The 23574-nt window shown below is 42.9% G+C and overlaps 1 pseudogene; it reads left to right on the top strand.

Moving 5' to 3' along the window:
- Nucleotides 1-20779, top strand: part of LOC115416372 (N-terminal EF-hand calcium-binding protein 1-like) — a 44611-nt pseudogene extending 23832 nt beyond the window's left edge.
- Nucleotides 20780-23574: the final 2795 nt, after the last annotated feature.

The following is a 23574-nucleotide window of genomic DNA, read 5'->3' as shown; positions in this document are numbered from 1 at the left end:
GCTGTTGCCATAGGAACAACAGAGCTCCAAAGTGTTAGTAAGAGCTCCTTCCTTATTGTTTGCTTCATCTGTCTTTGCTGGTAATCTGTCAGTTTGAAACTCTGAATGACACGGTAGGATCAGAAAAAAACAGGAGTGAGAGTATATAGACGTTTGAATCACTCTTATTAATAATAATAATAATAATAATAATAATGAAAGCTTTGATTTATTGCCCAAAAGGGTCTTTTGCATTATATTCCTTAATTTAATATTTATATTCACAATATAAATTCTATATTTTTTACCCATATATGTAACCTTCTAAGAATTCAGTGTCCTCCAGCCTCGTGCTGGTATATATGTTTGTGTGTGTGCAGTCTGCTTTCATAGTGTGCAGGTGTCTTGTATGGACACAGTTATATTTCCTGCTAACTTGTCCAAGTTTCACATTGCTCAGTTTATGGTTAGCTGACTCACCGACTGTCACAAACACACACAGGGGGAGTTTTGCTTGAGCTGCACGACCTTGAAGTGGTTCATGTGCATTTAAAGGGCCAGCACTCAAAAGGGCCTTTCTGGTGAAATAGGGTTGAAGATGGACCTGTGGAGTTGAATTAAAGGTACGGTAGGAGATGTTTTCCTGGAGCATTTTTTACTATATTGCTTAAAATCCCCTTCACACCCGATTGCATCCATTAATTAAATGCTCTAACACAAAAAAAAAAAAAAATCATCACCTGTGGAACGAACAGGACACCATCCAATCATTTTAACTGGCCCATTGAAAATGATTGAATGGAGATATGTCTATCAAATTCAACTGCCATTTGTTCCTCCCCCCTCTGCAAGTGCTATCAATACAATAAAGGTGTGGCTTCAGGGGGAAGTCGAAGAAAGGGGTGTTGGACTTTTGAATTGGCTACCGTACTTTCAGGCTATAAGTCACACCTGACTATAAGCCGAAGGTGTCCACTTTGTGACATGAAATATTTCCACAGACAGATGGTAAACAGACAGGATGATTTAAATAGTTATTTCCATCCCTTCACTGCTTTTGTCCCAACAGTGTGTGTAACGTCAGTCAACGTCAGGAACAGGCTGGTTCATAAACCCAGAACAGTCTGTGTCTCCTCTTCTTCTGCTCATTAAACCACTGCAGTCGTCTTCTTCAGTGTTCTTCAGTTGAACTCCTCAAAGGCTCTGTCACACTCCTTCTACGCCTCTCCTCCGTTGTTGCTCAGTGGCACTTCGGTGCTGCAGTTCTATTTCCTTCTTTACAGACACATTGATGGCTTTAAACTGAAAGCTGCATCATTTGCATTTCTTGGTGTGTTTTCCATGATGAGTGTTTGTGCATGACACGCAAACTGACTGTTCAAAGTTCAGATTCAAACTCCTCCTCTTCATCACCTCTTCTCCTGTCTGTCTCACTTTTGCTCTTCCTGTTAGAGCGCCCCCTGGTGGTCGTTAGCCTGTATAAATCTATACTGGAGCTGCATCGCTGTATAAGCCGCAGGGTTCAAAACCAGAAAAAAAGTAGTGGCTTATAGTCCAGAAAGTACGGTAATTTCAAAATGTAGCTTGCTCGAACCGTTTTTCCAGGATCTCCTACCCTACCGTTGATGAAAAATTTAGACCCAAGCATCGCATTTTCAGTTCATGTAGACCACAGGGAAATGTTTTAAAATGCATAATTCCATTTCAAAAAAGCAAAATATCACTCTTTTAAGACATGTGCTCTGAATGCAGGGATGGAATATGTTTATGAAAAGCACTTCATCTGCCTGGTTTTTATAAGATACATGTATATGGTATGAATTAGTGAATTAATGACAATTGGAAAATGTTGGACCCAAGCTGAGGCCAGTTGAGAACACAAGAGGCATGTGCTATTACACTGCAAATTTGAAATAATAACTTTTAACACCCACAGAGTTAAACCAACACTATGGCAGTTCATCTTCTATCTTTAATAGAACCAAATTGGACACAGAAAAGTGCATCACAGGCTGTCAGCGTGACTGTTAAACTGTATAAAATGTGTTTATAGTGATTCTTTATTGGTTCAAGAAGAAACTTTAATGTTTGCTTTAAACTGCAGGAGTGTGGGACAGGTGTTTTGATGGTGCTTTAAAATCATGATGTTGAAATCATGAAACAAGTTTGCTTTAAACAGGTGTCTAATCATGTCCTGAGTAGGGATGGGAATGGATAAGAATTTAATGATTCCGATTCCGTTATTGATTTTGCTTATCCATCCGATTCCTTATCGATTCTCATTGGGTGAAGAAATGAAAGAGTACAAACAGGTGTGTTTGCATTAACTGTCTTTTATATTTCCATCTGCACAGAAAATAGAACATTTACAGTATGTACCAGTGTTGGCTGCTCATCTTTCAGACAGGGGAAGCTCATTGTCAGCTTAGATTAAAAAAAAAAAAAAAAAAAAAAAAAAAAAAAAAAAAATTGTACGTTATTTAAACATAAATTTGTCCTTCTGTTCCTTTTTAAGCAATGGTCATGACCTTATTGTACCAAGTAAACAAGAAAACGTTGAAATTGCGTTAAATTGAAACAAGGAAGTGCAATGAGTGTGTTTTATTTACAGTGTAAGAAATTAACAGTTACTTTCGTAGCGGTTTCTCTGATTTCACAGCAGAATGTGTGACAGTATTAAACTGAACTGTGTCAGTGAAGGAGTGGATTCTGAAAACAGCTGTCAATCAAACTGGATTCAGCTTTCCAACTGATCCTCCAATCAGCGGAAAGCCCAGTGTCGAGCTCCGCCCACAGCTCTATTCACCCCCAGAGACGCCAAGTGTCTGGGGGCGGGACAACATGGTGGCATTATCCAATTAGCGTCCAGTTTAGAGTCAGTTTAAAGCAGTTCCACTCAGTCCCATTGAAGTGCATGGACGCTGAGCGTCTACGGACAAATGCACTGAGCAGAGATGGAGGAGAAAACACAGACACGGGAATGGAGGAGAAGTGAACAACATCCAGTCCACTGATCTGGGATCAAACTGATTCTGAACCAACTGGTCTGAGAGATGAACGTGTTCCAACACATTTGGAGTCAATGAAATGTCAACACAAGCTGAACAGATTTGAGCATTTATTTGAGTCATTTTCTTCCCTTCCAGTGAAAGTGAAACTTAAGACACTTTACTAATTCCTCTATTGCCGCATGTCCACTATGTGGAAACCAGTGTCGACTCAGCTCGCCCATCTCCTGGTTTCGGAAACTTTGTATTTGAGGGTTTATGATGTGTTGTGCCCACACTGGAACTAGAACTGGGCCCCGGCGTTCACTCTGCCGCTATGTTCACAAGCGTCACTAAGTAGAGAATCAATACGTGACATTCTGTAAATGATCACATGTGGATGAATGTTTGAGCAGACTGGAGGATTCCACCTTTAGAAGAATGGAAGCTTTGACAGAGTTTCAACTGGACCTGGTGTGTCTTTTTGGACCTGGTGTGGTCTGATTAGACCTGGTGTGGGTCTGTTTGGACCTGGTGTGGTCTGATTAGACCTGGTGTGGTCTGATTAGACCTGGTGTTGGTCTGTTTGGACCTGGTGTGGTCTGATTAGACCTGGTGTGGTCTGGGTATTAGACCTGGTGTGGTCCTGCTTAGACCTTGGTGTGGTCCTGTTTGGACCTGGTGTGGTCTGATTAGACCTGGTGTGGTCTGTTTGGACCTGGTGTGGTCTGCTTAGACCTGGTGTGGTCTGTTTGGACCTGGTGGGTCTGTTTGGACCTGTGTGGTCTGCTTAGACCCTGGTGTGGTCTGTTTGGACCTGGTGTGGTCTGTTTGGACCTGGTGTGGTCCTGCTTAGACCTGGTGTGGTCTGCTTAGACCTGGTGTGGTCTGTTTGGACCATTTCTGCCTCAACTCCATCATTGTCTTCGTTCTGACCAAAACATGCAGCGTACGTGTGACGTCATTGCGCATGCACAACGAAGGCAGAATCGATAAGCAGAATCGCTGAGCAGGCAAGCAAACGATTCCAAGGAATTGAGCTACTGGGATCTGGTTCTCAAAAAGAACCAGTTCTCGATTCCCATCCTAGTCCTGAGTGAGCGTGGAAAGAAGCGTGACAAAAGTCCATGACACCATGAGTGATGATCCCTGTGTTAGCAAAGATAGGTAAGGACTACAGACAGAGTTCGATGATGTGTTCCAGTCTGTGAAGTCAAAGGCATCAGTTTTCCCTTTCTGTAACATGTTATGTGGTAACCTTTCCTACCTGCCAGTTACTGGGGTCCCAAAATAACTTTCAGGATAGCATAATGGTTTCTTGACTTTCCGGACTAGTAATAGGAAGTCAAATTCTTCTAACTAACTGGATTCTTTGGGTTCATCCGACTGTAGTGAATCAATTTGATTCACCAATTTGCAAAAGAAATGCAATCACCAAGCTTAAAACTATGTCACCAGGTCTGCAAAGTTGCGTTAATACATTGAGCTATTTAACTCTGCCTTCGGAAGGTCTCACAGTGAATAATCCAACATTCAATCTCCCTTTTCCCATTTTTTTTTTTTTTTTTTTTTAAATCTGTGAGAAATCTAGCTTGCAAATTACAAACTTTAATAAAGATTTTTCCACCAGTGTATCAATGTAACACTGTACTTTACTACTTCATGTCAATCTTTAATTGTATTTAGAATGCTTTTGGACTTTTTTTCTTTTTGAAATCTTAAATATCGTTGACTGCAGATTGCTACATTGGCTTGTTGTTGTTCATGATAGCTTCTGTTTTCTACAGTTGTGGTATTTAATCTCAGATCCAGCAGTGTCAGTAGATTGGTGATTCTCTCAGTTCTTTAGATTGTGCATCATGCCACATTAATGTATACATATCATGGGCCCGTCACCTACCAGATCTAGACACAATATACGCAGGTCGTGTCCAGAAGAAGGCCCAGGCGCACTGCGGTGAACCCCCTCCAACCTGAGCAATGGACTGGTTGTACTGCTCCATTCTAGGAAACGGTACAAAAACCCTAAAAACATAACACCACCAGACTCAGAAACAGCTTTTCCCCCAGAGCTGTGAAAGCCATCTCACCCATACACACATGCCCTCCCCCCACTCCTCCCCTACCCCCATCATACTGTGTCCACACTGAGCTGCACTCTCCAACTTCTCTGGGACTGTGACTCATTGCATATTACTACCTTATATGCACACAATATTGCATTTGTGGTGATACCAGAAGAACTGTGAGCAGCAGACCTAGAGAAGGAAACACCGACAACGCCACCTTAGGACCTGCACCTAAAGAGTATATTGTTTAACCTTAACTTCTGTGGGTTCCCAGGGAACAGCCCATGCACAGGTAAGCACACAAATGAATACAGGTATGAAGTCAGAATCATTTAACAAACTTTATTCATCACTCGTAATAAAATAATCTCTTTATAAAATTGTTTCTCTTAAAAACACTTATACAATTCCTTTTTATTTCCAAATAATACAATATGAAACAGCACCAATAAACTAAAGCAGGTCAGTTTGGAAGAGAATTGAGCTGGAACTAGCCGTCACCAGAGGTCACTGTAAACGCAAATAAATAAAACCAAACAAAATGTCTGTATAAAAAACAACTGCAAACTCAAGTCAAAATGAAAAACAAAAGAAAACATGCATCAGTTTAACAGGTCCTCCACAGGAACTGTTGAAAGGTACCCCCTTTTGACCTACAGTCCACTATGTTAAAAGAGCTTCTAAATAACAAGGCAGAGCGACTATTCACACATAGTCTACACCAGTGAGGCACAGACAAAGAAAGCAGAAAATGGCTGAAGGCAGGAGGCAAGACAGGGCATACAGCGGCCTAACGCCAGGCAACCTTTAGAAGAAACAAAGCCAACAGTTAATGATATTATGTACACAGTACCAGACAAAATAGCACTAGGCTTACGGCACTGGTTACCTGTGTGGTTAGCTGGAGTTGCACGCATTTAAGAGCTAATGGTTAGCAGCGGCAGCTACCTGGAAAGGAACACACACACCAGCCTACAACAAAGAACTATCAACTCAGCATGGGATAACATTTTCACAACATCATGAGACTGAGCTACATACCTGAGAGCAACCCGTACCACACTGGGATAGCACGGCTCAGCGGAGCTGCACGCCGGCCAACACTCGCTTCACCTGAGGAGAGAGAGGGCGGACCTGAACAACCAGAGGGGGTATATAAACAGATCTGCATCAGTAGCCAATGACGCGGCTGTACTACAGGTGTGGGTAAGGGTGTGGTCACATGCCTGCTACACAAAAACAGACTGTCCAGCACTGTAAACCATCCGGTTTACACATACAACCGCATCTGAACAGCACATACTGTTTTGCACTGTTTACTGTACTGGACTGTACATACTGTTTGTTTTTTTTACATTTCTTTCTATCTACATTGTACATAGTCTTGTGTACTAGCCTGTGGACACTAAACAGGAACCATCTTTAAGAACCAAAGGCTACTCTATTGACGATGAAGAGAAAGACATTGGACATTAGACAAAAGACATTGCAAACCTAGGGTATGAATAATTTTGAACACTTGCGTTTTTTTGGAAATCCATCAATAAAATCCTCCTGAAATAAAGTATTTCTTCAAGTATCATTGGGTGTTATTCCTTCACTTGTGTATCACACATAAGTCACAAGCAAAACTTGAAGAAAGTCATTCCTTTCATCATAAAAAACACAAATCACAAAAAATGACAAGGGTATGAATAATTTTGAGGATGAAAATTTATATATATATATATATATATATATATATATTATATATATAATATATTTATTTATATATATATATATATATATATACAGGGTGGGGAAGCAAAATGTACACTGAACATTTAGTTGTTTTTTCTCAGCAGACACTACGTCAGTTGTTTTGAAACCCAAACATTACTGAGGTCATAATCATACCTAACACTATTATCCATACCTTTGCACAAACTTTTGCCCATATGAGTAATCAGGAAAGCAAACGTCAAAGAGTGTGTGATTTGCTGAATGCACTCGTCCACACCCAAGGAGATTTCAAAAAAATAGTTGGAGTGTCCATAAAGACTGTTTATAATGGAAAGAAGAGAATGACTATGAGCAAAACTATTACCAGAAAGTCTGGAAGATACTATTAAAGAAGATGGGAGAAGTTGTCACCCCAATATTTGAGGAACACTTGTGCAAGTTTCAGGAAGCGTGTGAAGGCAGTTATTGAGAAAGAAGGAGGACACAGAGAATAAAAACATTTTCTATTATGGACATTTTCTTGTGACAAATAAATTCTCATGACTTTCAATAAACTAATTGGTCATACACTGTCTTTCAATCCCTGCCTCAAAATATTGTACATTTTGCTTCCCCGCCCTGTATGTATGTATGTATATATATATATATATATATATATATATATGTATGTACAGCTCTGGAAAAAAAATTACTAGACCATGCAAAATTATTGCTTTCTGGGATTTCATTAGTTATAGGTATGTGTTTGAGTAAAATGAACATTTTGATTTATTCTCTAAACTACCGACAACATTCTCCCAAAATTCCAAATAAAGTTTATTTAAGCATGTATTTGCAAAACACGACACATGGTCAAAATAACAAAAAGAGCCAGTGTTGTCAGACCTCAAATAATGCAAAGAAAATAAGTTCATATTCATCTATAAACAACACAATACTAATGTTGTAACTTGGTAAAAGTTCAGAACTCAGTATTTGGTGGAATAACTCTGATTTTCAGTGACAGCTTTCACATGTCTTGGCTCTCCACCACTGCTGTTGGATGATTTTATGCAGCTCTTGGCAGAGAATTCAAGAAGTTCAGCAATGTTCCATGGCTTATGACCATCCATCTTCCTCTGAGTTATATTCTAGAAATTTCCAAAATAGGTTCAGATCAGGAGGTTGTCCTTCCCATGACAGGGTCTTCATGTGGTGGTCCGTCATCCACACCTTTATGGACTTAAATGAGGCCAGGAGCATTGTCCCTGATAGAAAAAACCAGTCCTCAGAGTTTGGGAACATTGTCAGAGCAGAAGTCCAGTAGTTTTCAATAGTTATTTTTAGATTCCAGTTACTTTTGTGGCATAATAGCACTGTTTTGCCACCCAGCTAGTCCTATTGCAAGAAGATGGGGATGGCCTCAGTTTTATACTTCTTCTTAAATAAGACTTTGGATCAGATGTTTATTCAGTAGAATAAGGTGTCCTAATAACACTATTGCCAACACATGAAGCCCAGTAACAGATGCGAAATATGAGACCAATAAGTTTATTAAATTCTGACCTCAAAATTTTGTGCAAAATTTCAGCAAGGCAGCTACAAGAAACACTACCTAGTATAATACATAGGGATCAAAATGGGTTTATTTGAGGACACCAAGGATTCCATAATGTCAGGAGAGTCCTTAATGTTATTCAAGGTTTGGAAGACCCCTCTGATAAGGCCCTCCTATCCTTAGACGCTGAAAAGGCTTTCAGAGTGGAGTGGCCCTATCTGTTTAATATCTTGGAAAGATTTGGATGTGGAGATACATTTGTAAAATGGGTTCAGTTGTTGTATTTAAATCCTACGGCAGAAATATTAACAAACAAAAATGTACCAGGACCAATCACAATCAAAAGAGGATGCCATCAAGGGTGCCCACTGTCCACTGCTATTATTCACTCTAAGCGATTGAACCATTAGCGATAGCTGTATGAATGCATGTGGAAATAGCTGGAATAACAATTAGCCATACAGACATAAATTAGCGTTATTGCAGATGATGTTATTCTGTTCAGGCTCTCATTTTAGTAGGCACTATACCTGTTTTGCTAGAGTAAATATAGATTTATTATATATATATATATTATATATATATATTACACACACAACAATATATAAGTAAAGTAATAAGTAATGTAAGTACTGTATGTAAGTCTTGAGAAGAAAGAGGAAGAAAACCAAGTTACAACAACAACAAACATTGCACACTTGATTCAATATGTGCCTAAAGTAGAACAGGACAGCAAGATTCATGATCTATAAGTTAATACTTGAGTCACACTGAGGCCCAGGGGTCAGTTTATTTATGGAGAAACAGTCGGACAGTGGGCTACATAGACTCTAATTCTGATTATAAATATCCAGACATTTGGTCTGTGAGTCACAAGCTTTCTGGTAACAGCTCAGGTGAAATGTGAAATGCTGCCTGAATATTTCCGAACATCTTGGGACTTTGCGCGTCATTCATGTCTGTGCTTTTATGTGTTGCAGCACATCCTGATTGTCCAGAGGCAGCTCTCAGTGCTGAAGAGGAGCAGGAGGAGTTTCGTCTGGCTCTCAGACAGTACATGGAGTGTTCCTGTGCCCAGACTGGATGTTTACAGTCAGTCTATAAAACATTCTAATTCTTTTTCTTTTTTCATCAATTTCTCATTCAAGCAAAAACTCATGCTTGATCAAATAACACTGTGTTGTCTTCACATACTGAATGACTTCAGTTTACATAGTGTGTTAGCTATAGTCAGAGAAACAGCAACAGTTCCTTTATGCTCCAACGACATCAGAACTGTGATCTAAAAGGATGATTTATTTGTTTAGATTATCTTGTCTTAAAGGAAATTTGTTGTTATGGTCTCCAAACAACAAAAGTAAAGTGGCTCAAAGGGGAAAGGAGAATCCAACATAAGGAAAGGACACCAATAAAAATATAAAGATTTTAAGGATTTTATTAATCCAAATTAAACAAAGAAATTCAATGAATCACAGTCTTCAAGAAGTAATAAACTCAGGAAATAATACATACCAAAAGGGAACTCATGAACCAAAAGAGCCTGGATGTGCCGGCAAAAATAAATAAAAGGGAGGGGGGAAGGCCGGCCACCCCCTATAGGGACGTAGAAGCTGCGCCCCCTCCCTAACAAAAAAGAGAACTCGACTAATCTAAGCCAAAAAATGTGACCACCAGCCACCCCCAGGCTAAACCTAAAGAAATTAACTTCAAAGTTAACCAAAGCTTCAAGCTGGGCTGGGTCTGGGTCTTGGTCTGGGTCTGAGGAGGCTTGGCTCTGACTGGCCAGACAAGGTTAGACTGCACATGTCATGACCTCACACAACATTTGTACACTGCCTTTATAATATAATATGTATGGCATTTAGGGAACTCTAAACTCATGACAAGTCTTCAAAGAATTATGACCAAAATGTAATGAATCAGTCCATTTTAAAACAGAAAATAGGCATCAGTGAAGTAATAAAAAAATGGCCTGCTGTCAAAATATATACAACCTTGATTTTAATGCTGCATCCTAACATAGTAATTATGTCAGTGGATTAAAGAAGATTTACATTTTAGGATTTTCCAGGGGTGGATTTGACCTTCATCTGTTCATACTGTCATACTCCTGTTGTCTCTGCAGAACAAACTCAATCAGTAACATATTAACTATTACTTTGGATCCTCAAACAAGCACAGCTGCCAAAGGACAGCAGAACATTTACATGCTTTGGCATGGGCGATTTTTCTAAATGCACTGTCATGTTTGTTATTGCATTTTCAAGTTGAAATGAGACTAATGCTTTTGACAGAACACTTTATAATTAGATCATGATGGCCACATAATGATGATTATATAATTAGATGGATTCACCTCATCTGTGCTCAGTCACAGTGTGAAAAACAGTTCAGACAGCAGGCCATGTTAGGGGACATGATGTGGTGCACTAATTAACGATTGCATGACTCTCTTGTTTTGCATTTGGCAGCATCGCAGTTCAGCGGCTGGCAAATGAATCACGCTTCATTCTCTATGAATTCTGGGAGCACAACAACGTGTGGAAAAAGTAAGTGTTTGCCTGTTCCATATGCATCATGACTAATGAACAGTGACTTGTTCAGATACATCTCAAATTATTTCCTTGCTCAATTTGGACTCACAAAGAAACGGTCTGGCTTTATCCCTGCCATCACATGCAATGGAAATTATGGTAAACTCTAGGTACGAACTTGAAAATTGCACATGAACACACCCCCCACGTTTTGTTAAAATAAATTAATTAAATTAATTAAATTTGATACACAAGCTACCGAGGTGCAAACATGGCGGAGAGCACGAGGGATTCATCACACCTAATAAACAATGCTTTTTGTTTGTTGATTGTGCATAAAAGTTTACTTAACAACCTGGAAGGCAGTCATTTTCTGGTAGTGGATGAAAAGCTCAGTTTTATTTGTAGGTGGGTCCAGGTGCCAACCAGGAGCTAAAAAACTTCAGTGAGGATTAATCTTGACCTGTGTACATAAATGTGTGTGTGCTGTGAATGAAAGAATTTACATGTACAAAGATTTCAACTTCTTGCACTTATTCTGAATTTAAGATTCCACTAATATTCCCTGTTCTGTGCAGCTGTGGATGCCCCAATTAAAAAAAAAAGAGTTTTTTTCATCATTTTCCCTGGTGTCAAACTGTATGCAGTCAGCCTGTTCTTTTAGCTCCTGAAACTCCTTGAAAGGTCAATACTATAGATATATATATATATATTAGTTTATATCCAATGATCATGTTCATACTCTCTGCCATTTACAGGTCTGTTTCTCTTCGTCTGACCTGAGTCCTCTCCTCCACTTGACTACTGAGGTAAACAGGGGTTGTGTCACCACCGCTGTAAAATTCACAAATGTTTTAAAGAATCTTGGTGAAATTGGAATATCAGTGTATCCCAAGTTTTACAAAACTCTCCATTCAGAAAAAGGCTTAATTCAGAAATCCAAACAAAATCAAATTCTGTTTACATGACACCTGTCGAAGTCATAACAATGTCATATTCCGAATTTAGTGGAACATTCATGACTGTATGATGTGTAATCAAGTCACTTTTTTATCTGCTGATCTGCTTCACATGTCCAAATCTGAATATCTTGTCTTTAGCCACCTGCAGACCAACTACAGTAAAACCTTTCAGAGGGGGAATGTGGACTTTCTGGAAACTCCTGAAATCCTCACCACCATGCTGGTTCCTGGTAAGAACATCAGCAGACCTTCAGCCTCATATCACAGTCTATCAGCTGTTCTATCTAATAAGCTATACTTTCCTTAGCTGATATTGCACTGAAAAGCATTCCACATTACTGAGGGATTCAAATCTGCAAAGTTAGATCAAATTATAAAATAAATCAGAATCAGAACATAAGCTCTTTATTGTCATTTGACAGTACAAAGTACATCAAACAAAAGTGGGGTTCGATGAGTAGGACATCGGGCCGCTGCTCCTAGTACAGAGTACAACTAGAGCGCTGCCACAAAACCCTTCTTCGAAATTGCAGTGAAGAACAGAAGATAATTGCAAAGCCAATATTAAGACATCATACAGATTACACCAGTACACGTGGACACATGCTGGGAATTTTTCATGGATTTGAAGGGAATCGGGGGACAGTGTGAATAATTAGACCGAGTGCAGACGTCGAGTGGGGGGTTGGGGGGGATGGGGGAATGGGAGATGCATGAGCTGTGTAGGAATTCTGGAATGTGGGTGCGAAGATAAGAGACACCATTGGTTTCGCGCTGTCCAACCCTCAGTCTTACAGTCCTTATCAGTTCAGGCCACGTTGTCTTGACCATGGAAGATGTTTGACTGCAGTGGGAGCACATTTTTCACTCACCGCTCCGAAGTGTTTTCCCAATTTCCACCGACAGCAGGGGGTCTCTTTGCATGCTGCTGTCCTTACTGATTTTGCGATAGATCAGGACCATTCCCAGCCATCAGAAGGTGCCCCACCATCATAATTCCAAACAAAATCACGTCTTCTGCATCCTCCACCGACAGTTCAGACAGGACAGACCACCCTCCACTTGTCCCAAGCGTCCCAGGTGTATCCAGCTGAAGCTGTCCCATCAGGCAGGCGGGTTCCCCAGGACCATTCTTCCTTGATGAAAAAATTGTATCAATTGCGCTGAGTGACCAGTTGATCAATTCCATGTTTGCTGATCGAGAGCTCAGTAAGCAGGGATTCAACAGAAAAGTAAATCAGACGAGACACTGCAAGGCCAAGCAAGTAGGGGAGGCAGGAAAACCAGCAGATAGCGGAGCTCAGAAAAACACGTCTGCTCTCTTCGAAGGACAGGAAGAGTAGTAGAATGTGCCAAATTGTGGATCCCCATGTTGTTGAATAACAATCAGTGCTAGACAATGAGCATTTTTGCCTGAACTCTGAAAAGGGCTCACATATTTCCGTACAGCAGGGTTGCCCAGACTTTCTCAGCTCATGACACAAATCATGGCAGTATGTCACAGTCTGTCCTGCTGCTGTCTCCTCCCTCACCTTGCCACACCTCATCAGCCTAATCCATTCCACCTGTTGCTTATAACTGTGCTTAAACAGCTGGCCAGTATTCAACCAGTGCAGGATTGTTCTTGCAGCATGCCAGACTATCCAGCCTACTGTTGTTGCCTGATTCCCCAGTTCTGACCCTGCCGGAATCTGATCACATCTTCTCATCTCTGCCTCAGTAGACCAACCATCCTTCTGCCTTTGATTACAAGATCTGCCTTTGTGAATCCTGTTTCTCATCTGCCTGTGACAGTGTTTACCGACCTCGGGTTCCCCGAGCTTTGCTCCTTCTGTCAACGTCCGTGTCTCCTGCATCGCCTTGGTGACAGATCCATCTGTCGTCTCTGCAGTTCTGAATCTTCAACCCCCTGCCTGTCCTGAATGCTGCTTCAGGTTGTTCCCCTCTCTGTGTCACTACATGCCTACGGGTGATAAAAGGTGATCCCTGGACCTCGCAATCCATCCTGCCTCTTTGGCCAAGCAGCAAAGTTCTCGTCTGCCATGTGGGAAAGCCCAGTTTGAATCCTGCCAGCACAACCGATCGCCAGAGCTACTCCACGAGCATTCGAGCAGCTCCAAGGATCCACCATCATCATAAAACTAGACCCTCACAATGCCTACCACCTGGCCCATATCTGAGAGGGCGGCGAAAAGAAGATGGAATTCAACACCCACAGCAGGCACTACGAGTATCTAGTGATGCCTTTTTGGCCTCCCCAAGCCCCAGCTGTCTTCCAGGCTTTGAGCAACGACATACTGAGGGACATGCTGAATCATTCCAAATCCCGAGAGGAGCATGTCCACTCTGTCCAAACCGTCCTGAGAAATGTGAATTTCATGCCTCCTCTGTCTCCTTCCTGGGGTGCATTGTGACACAAGGCACCCTGCAGATGGACCCAGCGAAGGTCTCTGCCGTCACATTCTGGCCTGTCCCTGACTCCTGCAACCAGCTGCAACACTTCCTGAGGTTCACCAACTTCTACCACTGGCTTTATCTGTAATTACAGCTCTGTGGCTGCCAGTCTCGCAGCCCTTACATCGTCCAAGATACCTTTTTTGTTGACTCCTGCCAATGAGGCCTTCCAGAACCTCAAGTCCAGGTTCACCTCCGCACCCATCCACCAAATGCCGGCCCCTGACCACCAGTTTGTAATGGAGGTAGATGCCTGTAAAGCTGGCTCTGGAGGAATGGCAGCATGGGTTAGAGGGCACCAAATTACCCATCCTGGTACGGACTGACCACAAACACTTGGAGTACATTCAGACTGCTAAAACACCAAACTCCCGCCAACTGCGATGGTCCCTGTTCTTTATCACCTTTAACTTTAGTCTCTCCTACCACCCTGAGTCCCGCAATGCCAGGCCTAGTGCTCTGTACCGTCAGTTCCAGAAGGGAGAAAATCCTGTTGAGGGACCAGCTTCCATTCTTCCAGCCCCTTGCATAGTCACCACCTTGTCCTGGGAGATTGAGGAGAGAGTGAGGTCTGTCACTGAGGGCCAGCCTGGGCACAGTGCTTGTCCTCAAAACTGTCTTTTTGTTCCCCTTACCTTGATGTCTGAGCTACTGGAATGGGCCCACACTTCCAAACTCACCTGCCATCTGGGTTCCCAGCAGATTCAGGATGTCTTTCTCCAACGGTTCTAGTAGCCCTCCTCAGAAAAAGATACCCTAGAGTTTGTTAGGGCATGTCCCGTGTGTAGCCAACACAAACCCTCTCACCAAGCCCCATCTGGATTCCTTTGGCCACTTCCAGTTCCTCATTGTACATGGTCTCACATCTCCTTAGACTTTGTCACTGCTCTTTCTCACTCCAGTGGTGATATGGTCATCCTCCCTGTGGTGGAGCAATTCATCAAAATGGCCCATTTTGTGCCCTCGCCTAAGCTCACGTCAGCTAAGACTGCCCAGCTGGTCCTACTTTATGTCTTCTGGCTGCATAGTCTAGCTGTTGAAACGGTATCAGACTCAGCGTCCCAGTTCTCCTCTGTATTTTGGAGGGAATTTTGTAAACTACAGCGGGCAACCGCCAGCCTGTCATCTGGGTTCCATCCTCAGTCCAATGGGCAGACCGAGCACAAGAACCAGGAAATGCAAACAGCATTGTGCTGCATGGTGTCCCAGAACCCCCCTTGTTGGATCAGCTACTGTAGATTGAATATGCTCACAACACCTTGACTAGCTCTGCTACAGGCCTCTCTCCATTCCAATGTGCCTATGGCTACCAACTTCCACTCTTTCCAGCCCTAAAGAGGGAGGTCTCCTGTCTGTTGGTCCAAGCCTTCCTCCCTTGCCGTCGATGAACCTGGTCCCATACTCCCACTACCCTCCCGCACTCTGTTGCTCATTATACTGCCATGGCCAACCGACATCGAACTCCAAGTCCTCCCTACCAGGCTGGCCAGAGGGTGTGGCTTTTCCCTTGGGATCTTCCCCTACGAGTGGAGTCAGGAAGCTAGCACCCAGGTTCGTTTGCCCATTCCCCATCCAGAGGGGCATCAGTCCAATGGCAGTAAGACTAAGACTCCTATGCTCCACATGTCCAAGGTGAAGCCGGTTCACAAGAGCCCTATGTTGCCAGCTGTGCCACTTCCTCACTTCATCCATGGGGGTCCTGCATTCTCTCTGAGATGTTTAATCTACTCTGCTACGGCATGGTGGGGGATTCCAGTACCTGGTCGACCGGAAGGGCTAGGGTCAGGAGGAGAGGTCCTGAGTTCCTGGCTGCCATATCCTCGACTGGACCTCATCACGGACTTTCACTGTTGGCATCCTGACCCGCCCCCCAGAACCTCTGCACCATCCAAGGGTCCCCGCCAGACAATTTGGACCTCTTTTCTACTGTCTCCTGGACAGGGATTCATCCGCTGAAGAGCCATTCTGCAAAACTGGCTCCGCCCGTCCTGGGTCTTCTGACCTCCCAGTTGAGGAGATGGACCGGACCACGGCTTCCTTACGCTCTGCTTCTTCTGTCAACATCTGTGTCTCCTGCATCGTCTCAGTGAGAGATCCATCTGCCTTCTCTCCGGTTCTGATTCTTCAAACCCCTGTCTGTCTTGAAGGTCTGTTCCCCTCTGGAGTCATCTCCATCACTACACACCTATGGGTGATAAAAGGTGATCCACGGAACTTGCAATCCTGTCTGCCTCTCAGGCCAAGCAGCAGTGTTCTTGTTTGCCACGTGGGACAACACACTGAATAACCAGAGCACCTCAACAACTCTGCAATGTCTCATAAAGAACGATGAAAGACTTTTTCTGACTTACTTGCAAGTCTATGCTGCATTTGTTTCTTCCCTCTGCACTATCTGTTCCAGCAGTATGTGTTTTAACTGCCAGTTGGAGAAGGTAAAGGAAAATAGAGCGGTGCCTCCTTCAGAATCAGATCCTCTACCAGAGGCCTCAGAGCCTGAGGGTTCTGCGCAGGATTTTAGATGTTCCTCGGACTGGTCTCTTTTAGACAGAGATCTCTGATGTTGTTCCTGGTATCTGCTGAGCCATCCACTCAGCTTGGGGGCCACTGCCCCTTGTGCCCTGATCGCTACTGGGACCACTGTTGCCTTCACACCCCACATTTTCTCTGTCTCCTCTTTCATCCCTTTGTATTTCTCGAGCTTCTCAAGTTCTTTCTTCCAGATGTTGCCATCACTTGGGATTGCTACATCTATCATTACCACTGTCTTCCTATGTTTATCAACCACCACTTGGTCAGGCTGATTGTCCATCACCATCTTGTTGTTCTGGATCTGGAAGTCTTACAGGATCTTGGCTTGTTTGTCTATCACCTTCGATGATAGATGTTCCATTACACTATGCCCACTACCTGGTTATGCCGCTCCATGTATGCCTTGCCTGCCAGCATCTTACACCCTGCTGTGATGTGCTGGACTGTCTCAGGGGCTTCTCTACACAGCCTACACCTGGGGTCCTGTATGGTGCGGTAGACCCCGGCCTCTATTGGTCTTATGTTCATGGTCTGTGCTAGTGTAGTCATGAGTAGTGCCTGTGATGTCTTTGAGTCCAACCATTTCCAGCCACTGGTAAGTTTTCCTCGATATCATCCTCAGTCTACCAGTGGTATATGCCATGCAGGGGCTTGTCCTTCCATGATAGTGCCTCTTGCTCCTCCTCCTTACTGGGTTTTGATGCCTGAGGCATTCACTTAGCAGTTGGTCATTGGGGGCCATCTTCTTGTTATATTCCTGGAGGCTTGTAGTTTCCCCCAGTAGCACTGACCACTTAGTAGTCCTCAACCTTTGTCCTCAGTCCTTTCACTTTGTGTACAGCCTCAGGATGCTGGACTTAGGGTGGAACCCTCCATGTACGGTAAGGAACTTCCTTGTCTTGATATCAGTGGCTTGTATCTCTTCCAGTGGCCAGGATATTATGCCAGTGGGGTATCTGAGCACTGGTAGGGCATAGGTGTTGATGGCTTGGATCTTATTTTTCCATTCAGCTGACTTTTCAGGACCTGCCTTACCCTCAGTAGGTATTTGGCTGTGGCTGACCTCCGAGCTGCCTCCTCATGATTTCCACTTGCCTGTGGGATCCCCAGGTATTTGTAACTGTCCTGCACATCTGTAATGTTCCTCTTCAAGATACCATCCGCCCACATTTATCTAGTCCGGATGACATCCCAATATCTTTATTGTATATCCGAGTGAGGGGAATCAGGAAGTCAATGTCACACTCATTCTTGGCATACAGCAAGATGTTTTCCATGTAGAGGAGATGACTGATGGTTGTTCCACTTTGGAACTGGTATTCAAAGCCACTCTTTGTGATGATCTGGCTAACAGCAGGGGGGATATAGCATCTCTTCGGTATATGCCCCATTTGATGCTTACCTGCACAATTTGCTTTGACTTGACCTCCACAGTTGTGTTCCATAGCCTCATCAAGTTCTGAATGAACTCTCTTAGTGTCCTGTTGATGTTGCACAGCTTTAGGCACTCCAGTATCCATGTGTGTGGCATTGAGTCATAGGCTTTCTTGTAGTCAATCCAGGCAGTGACAGGTTGGTGTTCCTGTGTCTTACAGTGTTGGGTGATTGCCGTGTCAACCAGTTGCTGTGTTTGGCTCCTCTGGTGTTGCTACCAATTCATTTCTGTGCTCTGCTCATGTATTGTTCCATGAGCCTACTTGTCTTAGCCACTATGATGCCTGATAGGAGCTTCCATGTGGTGCTGAGGCAGGTTATATGCCAGTAGGTGGATGGCGTTGTTCCCTTCTGGGGGTCCTTCATCATGAGGACTGTCCGGCCCTGGGTTAGCCACTCTGGATGGTTTCCTGACATTAGTAGCGAGTTCATCTGTGCTGCTAGGCGTTCATGGAGTGCAGTCAGCTTTTTAAGCCAGTAATCGTGCCAGGCCCTGGAGCTGTCCAGCTCTTCATTTTGGACACTCTTGATTGGATGTCTACTACGGTGATTACTACTGGGTCTTTTTCTGGAAGTTGGCTGTGCTCTGCCTGTAAATCCATCAGTCATTGGGTGATGGTGGTATGTCTTACCTCTTTCTCCTAGATACTTTTCCAGTATTGCTCAGTCTCAACCCTGGGTTGCCTTATTATCCTGCCATTAAGAGAAGACCTTAGCTGGGTTGGTGCAGAACCTCTTGTTTATTCTCCTGCCTCTACTTCTCTTGCATACCTCTTTAGGCAGATAGCTAGGGCCCAGGTCCTCAGCTGTGGACAGTTGTTATATTTCCTGGGCAGCTCTTTCCTTAGATTCACACCTCTACTTAGTTCTGTTAGAAGCTCGATTTCTCTCTGTGCTGCCACAATCTTTGCCTCTAGCCTTCTCCTCCATGGGGCAATTCACTCCTTCCGGCTGCTTATGCTGTTCATCTTATAGCCAAGTATCTCTAGGATGACTGTTGCTGCTGCATACATCAGCTGATTGGTCTCAGTGATGGTATTGGTAGGCATAGTTAGGAGTGTGGTGTTCAAGTCCTTTAGTAGAGACTGCTCTGGTACTTAGTTTTTTAGCCTTGGCAAGCAGGAGGTAGTTGAGTTCCCCCAGGACTTCATGATTCTCTCTCTCGGGTCAGCTGCCCTTGCATTCAGTCTGTCTGTCTTTGGGGCTTGGTACCCAATCTTGACATTTGGGGGTGATGATAAAACCACCACCAAGCTGAGCTGTCGTCCTGGCTCCCCCTTGTTGTAGCATCTTTGTGCCATGGATGAGGTACAACGCTGCACCCCGTTAATCTCTAGCTGTGATAGCAACTTCTTATTGAGGATATTTGAACACTGAGCTAAGAGAAGTTTCTTAGTCAGTGACGACGTGGGGTTTTAAAGCAACCATGTCTACCACATCCTCTGCATATATCCCCTCTCACTGGGATTGCTAGCATAGTAACACTCCATCAGTACCATGTTCTCTGCCCTGCTCCAGGAATGTGTTGTTCCAGTGGCTGATTTGACATCAGGATGTCCTGGTTCCCCAACACCTGACGGGGGCCTCGTTGTCTCAGGCAACATCCAAGCCGGCATGACTCTATCATTATTTGTATTGCTCATTCTGAGGTACAGGCATATACGTAAAGGGCCTTGGCCAGGGGCCCACCTGGATCCACGTTACGTTTTGCTCCTGTCAGGATTCAAACTCCCAACCTTAATTATATATATATATATATATATATATATATATATATATATATATATATATATATATAGTGTGTGTGTGTGTGTGTGTGTGTGTGGTGTGTGTGTGTGTATATATATATATATATATATATATATATGTATATAAAACTCCCAACCTTCATTATATATACTGTATATATGAAAACATAATAACAAATATTATATTACATGCTCCAATTACACCCTCCTACCTCCACCTTAATCTGATACACTGGACTTTCAAATTCACTTACGGTGCCAAAATTCACTGTTAATACTGGGAAGTTTTGGATATCTGAACAGGTGAAATATATGCAACATACATATATGTACATAACTCATCCTTGAAGTCACTTGAATAAATTTAACAGTCAGATAGTCTTCACTACATTCCATTAACAACATGTCTGCCTCTGTCTGCTCCAGTTAATAGTTGCACACTACCCTTGTGTTTACGTTTTGTTGAAATAACTTGTCTTTGTTTTTTTGTTCTGCTTTTGTAGCTTTTCCATCCACAAGGACAAATGTGCTGCAGATTACACAGACACAAAACAGCCCTACATGCCTGATGTCTCTTTAGGTCATGGTCAGTTCATGTGTTTTGCTGTTTTCACAGCTTCGTGGTGGGTCCTCAACAACAACTGAACATGGACTTGCAGCGGGGAGACAGACACAACACAACTCGTGAAGTCGTGGTGTTCAGTATCGATTTTATGACCTCCATGTTCCTTCATAGTCAGGTGGTTTCTTGAAATAGCCCATATGTGTGTTTGTTTACACCCCTAGAGGATGCGCTGATGTCTGAAAAGCAATGACCTCATCAGATAGAGACCTATCTGATGATCTAACATCATCACTGTGTGTGACGTGACTTCATCCACAGCCCAGGGTAGATCAGGGGAGCTGATGCATGCAGTGAATGTGTGTGACACACTGTTTGTGTGTCTGTGTGTGAGACAGATCTAAAGAGAGAGAGAAGGACTGATAAAGACAGAAAGGAAAACAGGGGGGGCAGATATAACTGTGTCAACTGTAACAGCGCAGGGGAGCTCATTACACCATTATTCTGTTATAGTACCTAATGTGTCAGGTTATATTAAAAATCTGTTGGTAATGAATAAAGCTTATTTATTGTTGTGTAATTAATGTGTTGTTGCAGTCTTCTTTGTGTTGCCTAATTATTTCTCAACAAAGAAATAATGTGACTAGGTTTGAGGGAATCCAATCTGCCTTTCCTTTTACTGTCCACTTGAGGTTGGTTCCAAAACCAATTCACTGTTCCAACTTTTGAGCAGAAGTAAACATGTTTACAGGTTCAGATTAATCCCCAAGGGGAAGAGAAAGAAAAGAAAAGAAAATACACAATTGACAAGTAATCAATGAATCCAGTCTATTTCTCTTAGACAAAGATGTCATACAGTCTGATGGGAGCCTGATCCACAACAGTTTTCATTCATTCATCTTCTGAACCACTTTATCCTCAAGATGGTTGTGGGGTGATAGGGGTGACAGGCTCCAGCCTAGCCCAGCTACGTTTCAGGCCAAGGTGGGGTACACTGACTTGACCAGGACACTCTTAAAAAAGAGATTTTTAATCTTAATGAGCTTTTTTTCCTGGTTAAATTAAGGATAAGTGTTCAAAAAATCACCATCACTCCTACATTAACACCTCTGAGCCATTTAGATTTACCAATTAACCTATTAAGTGCATGTCTTTGAGAAACCGGAGAGCACCCATGCAGTCACTGGGAGAACATGGAAACTCCACACAGAAAGGGCCCACAAAGGTTTTCTTTTGCAGGATTCCATAATGTCTCCATACGGGGCATGTCTGCCATAGACTCTCCCTGTGGATGCTGTCAAAAGCCTTTTCAAAGTCCACAAAATGGTAGTCATCATGGAAAGACAATACTTCACAGAAGCCGATAGACAACTTTTGGACTCCAAATATTATAAACCCATGTCACAAACTATTCACCATAATAGACCCAGTTACAAATCTGGTCCAATGTCCAAAGTCTTTATCAAAAGAAATACATTACAGCAAAACAGCGTGACTACCTTTTGATTCAGATCAACCCCGTACCAGGCAGTTTTATCTCATCCTGAAAATTCACAAATATCCAGAGACACGGACCATTCCCCTTGAGGTTCCTCCTTGTTTCAGACTGCAATAGTACATCAAACAACATTACTCAATACAGAGACCACTTTCTTACTCCCCTCTCCAGGAAACACCATAGCTATATGAAAGATACTTACCACTTTCTGCACACCATCAGACCCATGGTTGTTCCTACCCAATTCTACCTATTTACCACTGACAGCCTATACACCAACATGAATACACAACTGGGTATCGAGACAGTAAAGACCATCTTCCAACGACACCCAGACAATAACAGACCTGACCAAGAATTCACAGAACCCCTAACCATTTGTTTCAATAATGAGTTCAGCTTCAACAATAAACATTATCTACAAATCAGCAGAACAGCCGTGGGTCAGAGGTGTGCACCCCCATTTGCAAATGTCTATATGAGTGAGTGGGAGTGAGAGGCTCTGGCCAAATGCCCCTTAAAACCATCATTTTACCTCCTAATCTTTAGATGACGTTATAGGAGCATAGCCACACAACATTACACATTTCCAACAGTTTATAGACGTACTCAGTGATCATCATCAATTCATAAATTAAATACACAATAGATAAGCATCAGGTTCATTTCCCTGACACTACAGTCTTTTTCCAAAACATCGACGACAACAGTAAAAGAATGTTTACCAAGGCTTACCTCAAAAACTGAAACAGATGCTCTTCTCCACAAAACCAGTTACCATCCAAACCACACCTTTTAGAGGTTTAAGGAAATCATGAATTATTAGATTCCACCAAATATCTCCGTTGAATCTGATTTACATGAATCCATTCACATTTTATTTAAAAGCCTCCATAAAAGAGCCAGTTCAAAACCATTCCTCAGATCAGTTAAAAGCAGCATGTTGGCCTTTCTCACTCCCACTCACTAACCCAGTACCCTGGGTTCACCATTCACTACTGTCAGGCCCCCTCCCCCAGAATCCCATAGTACCCCTTCCCCCTACCCAAACCAGGGTTTGTATCCCCCCTCCCACCGCTACAACAACTGAGGGATTCTACAGCTGCTCCAGTTAGCCTCCTAATTCATCCACATCCATACCTCAGCTTATACCACTGGTTTCCACATTTTTCCGCATTGTATATCACTCCACCAAACCATAAAACATAACTTCCATAACATTCAAACACAAAATCTGGCCAATGAGAACTTCAGGATCATCTCTGCTGTCACAAAAAACCTCTAGCATGCATAACATTTTAGTCAGATCCATCGTCACCGCCCAGAGTCAGCCACCTAGCATTCATGAAGCCTGGTTTTACAAACACAGAAAAGTCATCACCAACCCTTACAGCCGTTCAGTTTGCCCACCACATGGCTCCTTTTCCTCTGTCAGACAGCAACATAATCTACATGAGGGGTATTCAAATCCAGTCCTCGAGGGTTGGTATCCTGCATGTTTTAGATATTACCCTCTTCCAGCTCACCTTGAAGCCATTACATCGTTCTCAGGCTTCTGC

The sequence above is a fragment of the Sphaeramia orbicularis genome, unplaced genomic scaffold (genome assembly GCF_902148855.1).
Source record: "Sphaeramia orbicularis unplaced genomic scaffold, fSphaOr1.1, whole genome shotgun sequence".
NCBI classification, from domain to species: domain Eukaryota; kingdom Metazoa; phylum Chordata; class Actinopteri; order Kurtiformes; family Apogonidae; genus Sphaeramia; species Sphaeramia orbicularis.
Note: the sequence above shows the minus strand (reverse complement) of the source record. Positions and strands in the feature narration are given on the sequence as shown.